This window comes from Lissotriton helveticus, chromosome 1_1, assembly GCF_964261635.1.
Source record: "Lissotriton helveticus chromosome 1_1, aLisHel1.1, whole genome shotgun sequence".
Lineage (NCBI taxonomy): Eukaryota > Metazoa > Chordata > Amphibia > Caudata > Salamandridae > Lissotriton > Lissotriton helveticus.
In genome coordinates, this window is record NC_136057.1 from 752,646,110 (window position 1) to 752,658,991 (window position 12,882).

At 47.4% G+C, this 12,882-nt stretch overlaps 1 protein-coding gene across 1 annotated transcript in view; it reads left to right on the forward strand.

Annotated features, from left to right (window-relative positions):
- The window catches only part of ZCRB1 (zinc finger CCHC-type and RNA binding motif containing 1), a 162,304-nt gene that overhangs the window by 21,418 nt on the left and 128,004 nt on the right, over positions 1 to 12,882 (forward strand). The window lies entirely within an intron of this gene.

Below are 12,882 nucleotides of genomic sequence, written 5' to 3' on the forward strand. Positions count from 1 at the left end.
TTATAAAGGCCAAGTAAAAATGGATCTCATCTTTCACACGGAAAGACCCGAAAAGTGGATCTCCACCCTCAGATCACAACTCCACGTTACCAAAATAACGAGTGCACCACATAGCTGCAAACTTTCATTCCCTATCCCTAACCGCTCGACGAGAGAGGGGCACAGTCCTGATCCAAGCCAACAACCACAACCTTGAGGCATTTGACTACCTCTTCCCCTCACTTAGGATTGCCCCCGCTCATACTCTTCTCCCCCACCCAACCCACCGCTTCTACCCCGACATCCAAACCCCCCAGAGGAACACCCACACCACCCCTGCGCCCGCTATCATAAACCCCCATTCTCTTACTCGTGTCACCACCAGCACCTCCAAAAACAACAATGATGGACAGAACGTGGATCAATGTCACACATTCACCCCAGTCAAAAGATCTGGGCCCAAATCCATCGTTTTTCCACTCCACACCACCCTGGGTTAGACAATGGCGATATGCAAATCAGCGCTGACCCTGTTGCCCCATGGGAACAGTCCAGTCCGAACTACAAAAGCCATGTCCTTCCCAGAACGGAAACAAGCATCCGAGGACCGGCCCGGTTTCGAGGTAACACCTCTCATCAGCCCGGCTAGCTTGCTTCCAGTGGTGTGGAGTGCCTGGGACTCACGTCTGAGCATCCCCAGTACACTTAGAGCGGTAACTACAAAAACAACAATGATGGACAGAACGTGGATCAATGTCACACATTCACCCCAGTCAAAAGATCTGGGCTTTTGTAGTTCGGACTGGACTGTTCCCATGGGGCACAGGGTCAGTGCCGATTTGCATATCGCCATTGTCTAACCCAGGGTGGTGTGGAGTGGAAAAACGATGGATTTGGGCCCAGATCTTTGGACTGGGGTGAATGTGTGACATTGATCCACATTCTGTCCATCACTGTTGTGTTTGCAATTACCGCTCTAAGTGTACTGGGGATGCTCAGACGTGAGTCCCAGGCACTCCACACCACTGGAGTCAAGCTAGCCGGGCTGATGAGAGGTGTTACCTCGAAACCGGTCCGGTCCTCGGATGCTTGTTTCCGTTCTGGGAAGGACATGGCTTTTGTAGTTCGGACTGGACTGTTCCCATGGGGCACAGGGTCAGTGCTGATTTGCATATCGCCATTGTCTAACCCAGGGTGGTGTGGAGTGGAAAAACGATGGATTTGGGCCCAGATCTTTGGACTGGGGTGAATGTGTGACATTGATCCACATTCTGTCCATCACTGTTGTGTTTGCAATTACCGCTCTAAGTGTACTGGGGATGCTCAGACGTGAGTCCCAGGCACTCCACACCACTGGAGTCAAGCTAGCCGGGCTGATGAGAGGTGTTACCTCGAAACCGGTCCGGTCCTCGGATGCTTGTTTCCGTTCTGGGAAGGACATGGCTTTTGTAGTTCGGACTGGACTGTTCCCATGGGGCACAGGGTCAGTGCTGATTTGCATATCGCCATTGTCTAACCCAGGGTGGTGTGGAGTGGAAAAACGATGGATTTGGGCCCAGATCTTTGGACTGGGGTGAATGTGTGACATTGATCCACATTCTGTCCATCACTGTTGTGTTTGCAATTACCGCTCTAAGTGTACTGGGGATGCTCAGACGTGAGTCCCAGGCACTCCACACCACTGGAGTCAAGCTAGCCGGGCTGATGAGAGGTGTTACCTCGAAACCGGTCCGGTCCTCGGATGCTTGTTTCCGTTCTGGGAAGGACATGGCTTTTGTAGTTCGGACTGGACTGTTCCCATGGGGCACAGGGTCAGTGCTGATTTGCATATCGCCATTGTCTAACCCAGGGTGGTGTGGAGTGGAAAAACGATGGATTTGGGCCCAGATCTTTGGACTGGGGTGAATGTGTGACATTGATCCACATTCTGTCCATCACTGTTGTGTTTGCAATTACCGCTCTAAGTGTACTGGGGATGCTCAGACGTGAGTCCCAGGCACTCCACACCACTGGAGTCAAGCTAGCCGGGCTGATGAGAGGTGTTACCTCGAAACCGGTCCGGTCCTCGGATGCTTGTTTCCGTTCTGGGAAGGACATGGCTTTTGTAGTTCGGACTGGACTGTTCCCATGGGGCACAGGGTCAGTGCTGATTTGCATATCGCCATTGTCTAACCCAGGGTGGTGTGGAGTGGAAAAACGATGGATTTGGGCCCAGATCTTTGGACTGGGGTGAATGTGTGACATTGATCCACATTCTGTCCATCACTGTTGTGTTTGCAATTACCGCTCTAAGTGTACTGGGGATGCTCAGACGTGAGTCCCAGGCACTCCACACCACTGGAGTCAAGCTAGCCGGGCTGATGAGAGGTGTTTCCTCGAAACCGGTCCGGTCCTCGGATGCTTGTTTCCGTTCTGGGAAGGACATGGCTTTTGTAGTTCGGACTGGACTGTTCCCATGGGGCACAGGGTCAGTGCTGATTTGCATATCGCCATTGTCTAACCCAGGGTGGTGTGGAGTGGAAAAACGATGGATTTGGGCCCAGATCTTTGGACTGGGGTGAATGTGTGACATTGATCCACATTCTGTCCATCACTGTTGTGTTTGCAATTACCGCTCTAAGTGTACTGGGGATGCTCAGACGTGAGTCCCAGGCACTCCACACCACTGGAGTCAAGCTAGCCGGGCTGATGAGAGGTGTTACCTCGAAACCGGTCCGGTCCTCGGATGCTTGTTTCCGTTCTGGGAAGGACATGGCTTTTGTAGTTCGGACTGGACTGTTCCCATGGGGCACAGGGTCAGTGCTGATTTGCATATCGCCATTGTCTAACCCAGGGTGGTGTGGAGTGGAAAAACGATGGATTTGGGCCCAGATCTTTGGACTGGGGTGAATGTGTGACATTGATCCACATTCTGTCCATCACTGTTGTGTTTGCAATTACCGCTCTAAGTGTACTGGGGATGCTCAGACTTGAGTCCCAGGCACTCCACACCACTGGAGTCAAGCTAGCCGGGCTGATGAGAGGTGTTACCTCGAAACCGGTCCGGTCCTCGGATGCTTGTTTCCGTTCTGGGAAGGACATGGCTTTTGTAGTTCGGACTGGACTGTTCCCATGGGGCACAGGGTCAGTGCTGATTTGCATATCGCCATTGTCTAACCCAGGGTGGTGTGGAGTGGAAAAACGATGGATTTGGGCCCAGATCTTTGGACTGGGGTGAATGTGTGACATTGATCCACATTCTGTCCATCACTGTTGTGTTTGCAATTACCGCTCTAAGTGTACTGGGGATGCTCAGACGTGAGTCCCAGGCACTCCACACCACTGGAGTCAAGCTAGCCGGGCTGATGAGAGGTGTTACCTCGAAACCGGTCCGGTCCTCGGATGCTTGTTTCCGTTCTGGGAAGGACATGGCTTTTGTAGTTCGGACTGGACTGTTCCCATGGGGCACAGGGTCAGTGCTGATTTGCATATCGCCATTGTCTAACCCAGGGTGGTGTGGAGTGGAAAAACGATGGATTTGGGCCCAGATCTTTGGACTGGGGTGAATGTGTGACATTGATCCACATTCTGTCCATCACTGTTGTGTTTGCAACCACCAGCACCTCCGGCACCAAGAACAAGACCACAAGCCCCGGCCGGTCCGTCCCCGCGAACAGCCCCCCGCTCATAACAATCCTCAAGCAACACCGTCTGCCCTCATTGTACAATCTAAGACTTCCAACCACCCTCCTATACCCACCTGCAAAAGAAAGCAGCTGCCACATTACGACCCCCCTCACCCTTCGCCCACGACCCTCCTCAAAGCCCTCACTGAAAACGCAAGAACTACCAGAAGACAACACAACATCGTCAGGCATTCTCCCGTTCAGGAAGACCCCACCCAGCATCCACCCACCCTTACCCAAGATGAGACTGGGCACCGGCTCTCCCTGCTTGAAAGCCAATTAGCTATTACAACACAGGGTTTTAACAAAATACTAAACAACCTCGCTACGCTTCGCAAGCCCTCAAAAAACCACTACGGTACTCCCACTGGTACTAACCCTACACACCAAAGGCTCCTCAAGGCTGCGCGACCCAGTGGGACCTTACCCCCCCTCCCCCCTCTAGTCATACACTGAGGCCCAAAAGAACTATGGAGGCTATGTCCTCGGATGAAGCAGCTGATCTGGCCTCCACGTACAACACCCCCACTGCTTCCATTCCTCAATCCATGATTCAGGTAATCACTGGATTCAGAAGGGATCACTCCACTCCGAAACCCCATAGACCCCCAGCCTCCTTCATCAACATCCCCACTGCACCCTTAAAGATAAAACCAACAAAAGAGACACCACCTACCAACTGCATGCTCATAAACTGTAGATCAGCCACCAAACATGCCACAGAGCTAGCAGAGTCCATCCTCACCCATGACATAGACATAGCCTTCATCACAGAGACCTGGTATAACGACTGCTCGCCTCCAATCATGGACACCCTTGTACCCCCAGGCTTCTGAATCATCAACAAAGACCGAAAAGACCAAAGAGGTGGGGATTTAGCAGTCGTTCACAACAACAACTTGTATGTGACCCAAATAGATACCTTCAACTACAACACTTTTGAATGTCTAACCGTCAACATCAACACCAGCAACAACAAAATAATACAATGCCATCTCCTATACCATCCCCCAGGAAACACCCCCACATTTACTGAACACCTGTCAGACCTGATTGCACTCTGCGCACTCCGAGACAACAACAACCTAATTCTGGGTGACCTCAACTTGTATTGGAATGATAAAAACAGCTCACCTATACAAAACCTGAATGAGCTACTACAAACCAACAACCTTACACAGCACTGCTCAGAAGTTACCCATAACAAAGGGGCAATTGTGGATGCCATCATCGCCCAACATGACACAATCACAATAGATCACATCCTACCAGTTGACTGGTCAGATCACCACTTAATTCACCACAACAGAACTCACATCCCACTACAACACAACCATGGCGTCCATTTTAGACCAACTTGCCCCCCTGAAACTGAAAAAAACTAGGAACATTCCTTCCAGATACTGGTTCATCAAGGACATTAACGCTGAAAGGAGACAACTTAGAGCTACAGAACGTTTATGGAAACAATCCCTCTACAAGCCTTTGCGCGCAACTCAAAGCATCCTGAAGGAATTACAAAAAACATAACAATGAAAAAAACAACTTTTTCTGCACCGCCCTTGACATTGCGAAAAACAGGTCCAAAGAACTCTTTAACATCATCAGGCAGCAAACTTCCAAGACCTCTGCAACCCCTGTCCAGACCTCCAAAGACCTGTGTGACAACTTCGCCAACTTCTTCAACGACAAAATCACCAAGATTGAACTATCTCTTGAAGCCAAAAACCCAACACTAACAATCTAAATCACCACAAGCAAGCCCCCCTCGAAAGCCTGGAAATACTTCGGCCTTGTACCTGAAACTGAGATTCTTAAACTAATCTCCTCCTCCAAGCCCGCATCCCACACCCTCGATCCTATACCCTCCCAACTGACCAAAAAGCTGAAACTCTCACTCGTCCCACTGTGGAAGGAAATCTTAAACAGCTCCTTAAAAAAAACTGCAGCATACCAGACTGCCTTAAAGTCGGCCAAGTCATGCCACTATTGAAAAAGCCAGGCCTAGACAACACCGACCTTAACAACTTCAGACCTGTTTCCAACCTCCTTTTCCTATCCAAAATCCTTGAAAAGTGCGTTCTCAAACAACTGACGCAGCACATGGACAACATCAACCTGCTAGATCACCACCAATCGGGCTTCAGAAAAGGCTGTAGCACTGAAACTGCGATCCTTAACATCGTGGTTGACATCCACAAATCTCTTGATGCTGACAAATTCTGTCTACTCATCCTCCTAGACCGGCAGCCTTTGACGCGGTGGATCACAATCTACTCATCAAGGCTCTTCAAGACAGAGTAGGTGCGGATGAGGTGGTCCTACAATGGTTGTCCTCCTTCTTAGACAACCGCTCCCAAAGGATAACAATAAAAACCTTCACGTTCGACCTACACCCCGCCAACAGAGGGGTCCCCCAAGGCTCGGTGCTCTCCCCTCAACTGTTCAACATGTACATGGAACCCCTCACCACCCTTCTCAAAAAAGCCAACATCCCCTTTCACCTATATGCAGATGACACCCAGATCTACCTGGAAACCTCCTTCATTAACGACATTCTAAGACTCAACAACACTCTTAAAGAAATTCAACAGTGGCTAGCAACAAACCACCTTAAACTCAATCAAGTCAAAACCGAAATCCTCCTCATCTCAACAAAGAAGAAAACCCCAAATCGCAGAGTTGCTGAAATCAATCGATGCTCTCAACGGCAATCTCACCCTGGCTAACTCGGTAAAATCTCTAGGAATCGCCCTCGACCCAAAACTGAACATGACCGACCACATTAAGATGTCCGCGAAGCGTGCCTTCCTGAAGCTTCTCAACAATATTAAGCCCTTCATACCGCCCATAGACCTCAAACAAGCCACAAAATCACTGGTGCTATCTAGACTCGACTACGGGAACGCAGACCTCACCGGTACAGCTCAATCCCACCTAGCGCCACTCAAAATAACCCTCCATGCAGCTGCCAGAATGGTCTCCGGGGTTAAGAAATATGACCGCTTATCTCCCGCACTCATAGAACTAAAATGGCTCCCAGTCGAAATGTGTGCCAGCTTCAGAACTGCCTGCCTCATGCACAAAGCCCTGCACACAGGGGAACTGGAATACCTGGCCTCCAAACTCAAGAAAGCTGGCCAGACAAGAAACCTCGGAAGCTCCAACACCCTCTTACTCATCCCGATGAAAACACGCAAACAAAAATCCACTGCAGGATCCTTCTCTGGAAACGCACCAAAAATCTCAAACTCCATCCCAGTTAATATCAGGACTATCCCTTCCTTTATAAAATTCAAAAGTCTCCTAAAAGACCCCTACCTCAACCGTGCCTTCGAACGAGAATCGCCGCCGAAATGCACAAACCCGAAGTCGCTTGACACCTGACAATGTTCCACCACAACCTACCTCTTCCTGCACTTTACAACCCCTCTACAATGTTCCGCCACTATCTACCTCATCCCCGCTCCCCTACCCCCCTCCTCATTCCCTCCCCCTAGAAAGAGGTTTAACCCAGGACATTGTGCACTTATCGATGCTATCTCAGGACCTCCCTACCTCAAGGACGCACAACACAATAAGTCCTTCGAACTTTTACGTTTACCTTTGCTTTTTTTATGTGATTTCTGTTTTAAAGCTGTTGGGAAGCGCTCTGATACCCTCGGGTCTGGCCAGCGCTATCTAAAACTCCTAATAAATACAATAAAAAATGTAGCATTCGATCTGCATACTAGACTTATTCCTTATAGAGATGTTGAACACAATCCCACATGGGTATCGTTCAATTCCCACGTTCAATTTGTTCAAATCGCACAACCTAAACCATCTTACAAGATTCAGTATACCAACAAGAGCATATCCAGCATTTGCTTAAGTCCTCATCAGATTTTACATAAACGTCAGAGTACGGTTGGAGAATCACAGTAAAGAGCCAGAAGAAATAGAAACTAAGCTTGTATCCTCTACACCCTCCTCACCGTCATTACTAGAACTATATCTGTCCAACAAGTAGCACATGTTCACCGTCATTCTACGAATCACCAGAATGGAAGGAAAGGCATAATTGAACCTCTTATCCAGTCCTGTAGGAAAGCTACCTCTGTTGTGGCCACCTTGGCAGGCTTATAGTGTGTTCAGCCTTGATGCATACAATTCCCTATTACTTAGACCTTATCTGTCCGAAAGCATCCTGAATAGTTAGTTACAAGTCCAGCAGTCAGTCATTGGCAGCACCGCAGAAATCAGGAATTCTTGTCTGACACTGCATTTGTCTTTACCAGAAAATGCTTTGCCTGGACCGAGGTCCTACAGTCCAGATAAAGGTGCCTGAAGTCCTGAGGTAGGTTCGCTAACAAGTGGTAGTTGCTTACACCGTGATGACATATGCTACAATTTTATAGTCCACTTGTTTTAACAGGTACGTTTCAGGAAACCTGCTTCTACGTTTTTATAGGTGCTGCAGAAGTATGAGAGATACAAGATTGTGGAAAGAGGAAATAAAGATGAAAGGATAGTACAGGAAAGTGGTGAAGAGAGTATGATTTTGTGCCATGTTGATTGCTTACGGAGCTTTTGGTGGCACATGGGAGGCGGGGGTTGTTTGAGATCAAGGAAAGGAAGAGGAGGAGACAGTAACAAGTGCAAAAGCAGCAGATACCCACGAGGTAAGGCAGATACAAGTAAGATGTATGACTCCCTCAGCCCCAGAAGATACTCAGTGCAGAGACTGACGGGAGGAAGATTAGTTCCAGACATTGAGTTAGAAATCCAGGCTGTGAGAGATGTATTTGGGTCTGGCCAAGAGAGCTAAAGCTGCTGGACCATGCCAATGGACTTCTCCAATGCACTGTGAGATGGAAGAGAAACCGGGCTTTCCGCAGGGTAAATGCAAGGCCCTAGGAAGGCGAGGGAAAGAAAGTATGTATGTATATATTGAACCAGGATTCCTACCAACCAAAGAAGATACAGGAGCAGGTCCTGACAGGAAGAAGGACAAGAACTAGACAATTAATTAAAAATCAGGTACACAAGTGAGCGAGACACGTCCTTGGGATCAAGTTAGCTGATGTTATATTCCTCATATGTAAGACATAGACAGCCAATAACTTGACTTTTGAAACATGAGAAAGTAGATATGCAGCTTCCTCGTGTATGTGTGTTACTGATTCATTGAGAGCCAACACTCACCCTTCAAGTGGCTGAGTGTCTTGATGGCAGATGCCTCTAGTAGTGCAAACAGGAGGCTTAAGGGTGGCAGTGGTAGTGTTTGAGCTTCGAGCTCTACAGAAGGAAATGTGTACAGTGTATAGACAACATAGGCTGTGCTACAAACGGAAAACGTCCTTTACAACGCAACTTTTACAATGCACTACCATTACGACGCAACTTTTACAACGCAAGTCATTACAACGAATTGCGCTGGAGGGCGCTCTAGGATAGGGAATAGTTTAATTACTATCCAACACCTTCCCTACTATCCACGGGGACTTAAGTTGGAATAGTAAATTAAACTATTCACTATCAAGCGCCCCCCAACGCAAGTCGTTGTAATGACTTGCGTTGTAAAACCTGCGTCGTAATGGCATGCGTTGTGAAAGCATGCGTTGTAATGAGATACATCCCTACAAACCCCCCTCCCCCTTGCAATATAATTTTAAATTTCCTCTGTCAAATGACCCAGAAATTATACTGTTGTATTATGGGCATACTGCCATCATTTATCATACCTAAAAGAAGGATTGTGACAAAAAGAGGGTGCATCATGGTTTTTAGGTCTCGCATAGCGTTGCAGCGCAACGTGCTACTCGCTCTGCGAGACCTCTTGTTATCAAGGAGATTTGAAGCGCCGCCCATCATTTTCATTGGGTCGCGTCAGCGTTTATGCTAAACGCTGGCTTCCCATTGAAAATTATGCTGTTTGGTTACCGCCCTGTCTCCATTTTGGACGGCCCAGCCGGACGAATATGTGATGTTACAACAGTATGTAACATCGCAGTTTTTACAACGCAAGTCGTTACAACGACTTGCGCTGGAGGGCGCTGGACTTAGGAGTAGTAAGATTTACTATTCCAACACCTGTCTACGTACAGTAGGGAAGGTGTTGGAACTGTAGATATTACTATTCCTTAGGTTATACCTCCCTCCAGTGGAATTCGATGTAACGCTTGCGTTGTAATACCAGCGTTCTAAATGCATCGCGGTGTAATCACCGCGATGTAAAGGATGTTTCCCCATCCGGACTGGGTCGTCAGCTTCACGGCTGTCGTGAAGGATTTTTTTATCTGAAGGGGCGTGTAAGTGTGAAGACATCTGTTTCACTCAGGCCCCATGTTTATTTTTGCATCGTGCTTTCACTTAAAGTGAAAGTAGCGATGCAAAAATAAACAAGCCGCTGCCTGAAAAAATAAACAAGCCCCTGCCTTTCCGCAATATTACAACCATCTTTCAACTTTCGTCCTGTGCACTCTTCTCGGGGTACCGCCTTTGTCTTATAGTGCAGCATTATTATGTGATGGATCTTTGAGGGTGTCTTTCTCCGCTGTAAGCGCCCCCTCCCTCCGTCAATCACGTGTTCAGAGTTCACCCTATGTCGCTTCGTGCTAGTGAGACGGATGATAAAGTGCGTCCAATCTTTGTATGGTCCTGTTCCACGCCTGCAGCGCATCCTCGTCCACCCTGCTTACTGTACTGCTCCACCTCCGTGTAATAACCTGTAAAGTTTCACCCTGCGGTGGGACAGTACATAAAGCTGTTAACTGACTGCAGGAAGGCTTCTCAGTGCTTGTTTAACTCGACAAGCATTTCCCGTCACTCTGGCTTATACAGACTGCCGCATTCTGTAACGCACGGAATCTGCCAAGCGCTGTGCTGCTTCTCAGCGCTTTAAAAGGCATCCTTCCTAAGGGAGTTCTGCATCGCTTACAGAGCAGCAGGCCCCGATGTTCATGACACACAAGGCTTTTTTTTAACTTGGGGGTGGAGGGGGAGGGAGGTGGCTCCTGTGAATTGTTCTGGGGCTCTGGAAGTTATGCAAACGACAGTGAACCTCGTGGACTGTTCTAGGGTACGTTTCTTGAAATGAGATGTGTGGTTATTGACATATAACTTATACTACACACTCGGGACCTGGTGCCGTCTGGTGGTGCACAAACTACATCGCACGAACCCAAGGAACCACAGAGCATTTGTGTTGTGCACTGAGAAAAGCATGCTTCCAGAGCTGGGATCTCAGTAACAGAGCGCTTCTGTTGACCGATGACGACACCTGCAGGCAGAGAGAGAAACTGCAAGAGATGCAAACAAGGAAATGCGGCCTACCCTGCTGATCACAGAAGTATGGACTTCTGGGCACATAGGAATCAATCAATCAAACTGAATTTGTAGGCGCAACACAGTCACATCCCAGGGATCTGTGTGCTGTCTCTCCGTGGAAGAGCCAGGCCTTGAGTCTCTTTATAAAGTCTAAATACCAGCGAGAGGGCTGCACGAGCTGCAGAGAGCGGGAGGAGGGGGGGGTCAAAATGTAGGCGGGTCCAAAGCCACTGTCCCGCTGGTTCTTATAATTGCCTAGCGAGCTGTCATGTCGGACCATAATAAGCATTTGCAATGCAATAGGTCTCGCATTTGCGAGAGTTTAAGCTATTGCCATTGTAAATGACAATGCCTTTTTTTTTTATCTGTTTTCAAAAACCACACACATAGATAGGTTTGTCATTTACAATGCCAATAGCTCAAATTTTCAAAACAAACACATAGATAAAAGGGTTGTCATTTACAATGCCAATAGCTCAAACTTTAGCAAATGCAAGACCTATTGCATTGCAAATGCTTGTTATATACTTGCAGTCAAGGATCAAATGAGTACCTCTAGGGAACAGTATGCTGCATAAGCACTTTATTTGGCGAACATCAAAAGATGCTTTTTGGGTATTATTAGCTTTCATCTCCTTCTGGTAACAGAAGATATGTGTCAATGTAAAATTACAGCTCTTCTTCAATAATAGCCGGTTCTCAAATTACAGTAGTAAACATCATATCCAGTGTTTATTTGAGCATGTGGTTTCCGGCACTTAATTGTCAATACATACGCTTGTTACAGTCTGCCACATGGTGGTGCTGTTTATGTAATTTGAGGATAGGCACACCAACAGTTGTTTATTAATTAAATGCCTAATACCTGCTTCTCAAGCCATTCTTATTGCTTTGGGGGCCTAGAACAGTCTCAATTGTCAAACTTATAGGCGTATGATGATTAGTAGTTGTGTTAGTAAGGTTACTGGCAGCATTGGCAGGGGCAGTTGGGTGGGTCAAGTTGCAGTGGCCTCCAGGCGAGGGCCCTGGCGCTTATTTTATTTTTTTACAAATTAAGCAATGATCATATTCCCTGAAACCTTTGGGACAGGAGTTGATAGAAGAAAAAGAGAGTGCCCACCAGGACCAAGCTTTCAGATCCACTTGCCCTGTAATACAACCTTCTGGTTTGTCCAAAGTCCTTCATCGACTTCACTTGGACACCGAGAAAACGAGACCATAAGCACCATTAACTAATTCAGTAAAACACTTTATGAAGTCTTCAGCTTTGTGCCTTTTCTCAACTGTAGAAGCATACACCCACCACTAGGTAACATGATCCATGCACTCATCTATACAACCCCCCACACACCCAGAGTAATCTGTTCATTCATCCCTCTACTCACAGTTACCCATCTGTACACTCTTGTATTTAGCCTTCCCTTAGCAAGCATCCCCCTGAATAAAAAACCTTCTAGTTCTTAGAATTAATCTAATTGGTGCTTGATCAAGAGGTCAAGTCAGGGATATGCTACATATTTATTTTAAGTTTGGTATAACGCGAACATGACCCAAGTGGGTATCAGAGCGCTTTACATACGAGTTGTGGAAGACATAGGTAGATAGTTGTGGGGGAAAAGTAGAGATATATAGAAATAATATAGTACAAAACGACATATTAGAGAGCGACATTGGGGCCGTAGCATTTGCCAGGTAGCAAATTAATCTGCTATACACGATAGGAGACAAAAGGAGAAAAGCTTCTAGTTCAGCGCAGTGCTCATCATTCGAGCTTTCACTTCCCTTAGGAATGCAAGTGTTGAAGAAATCAGTCTCGTTTCCACAGGTAGGGAGTTCCATATTCTTGGGGCAATACCTGAGAATGTACAATTGTAGGTTTTCCTTTTTTTTTATTTCTTCGGCTTGAGCAGTAATGTACTGGTGCTCC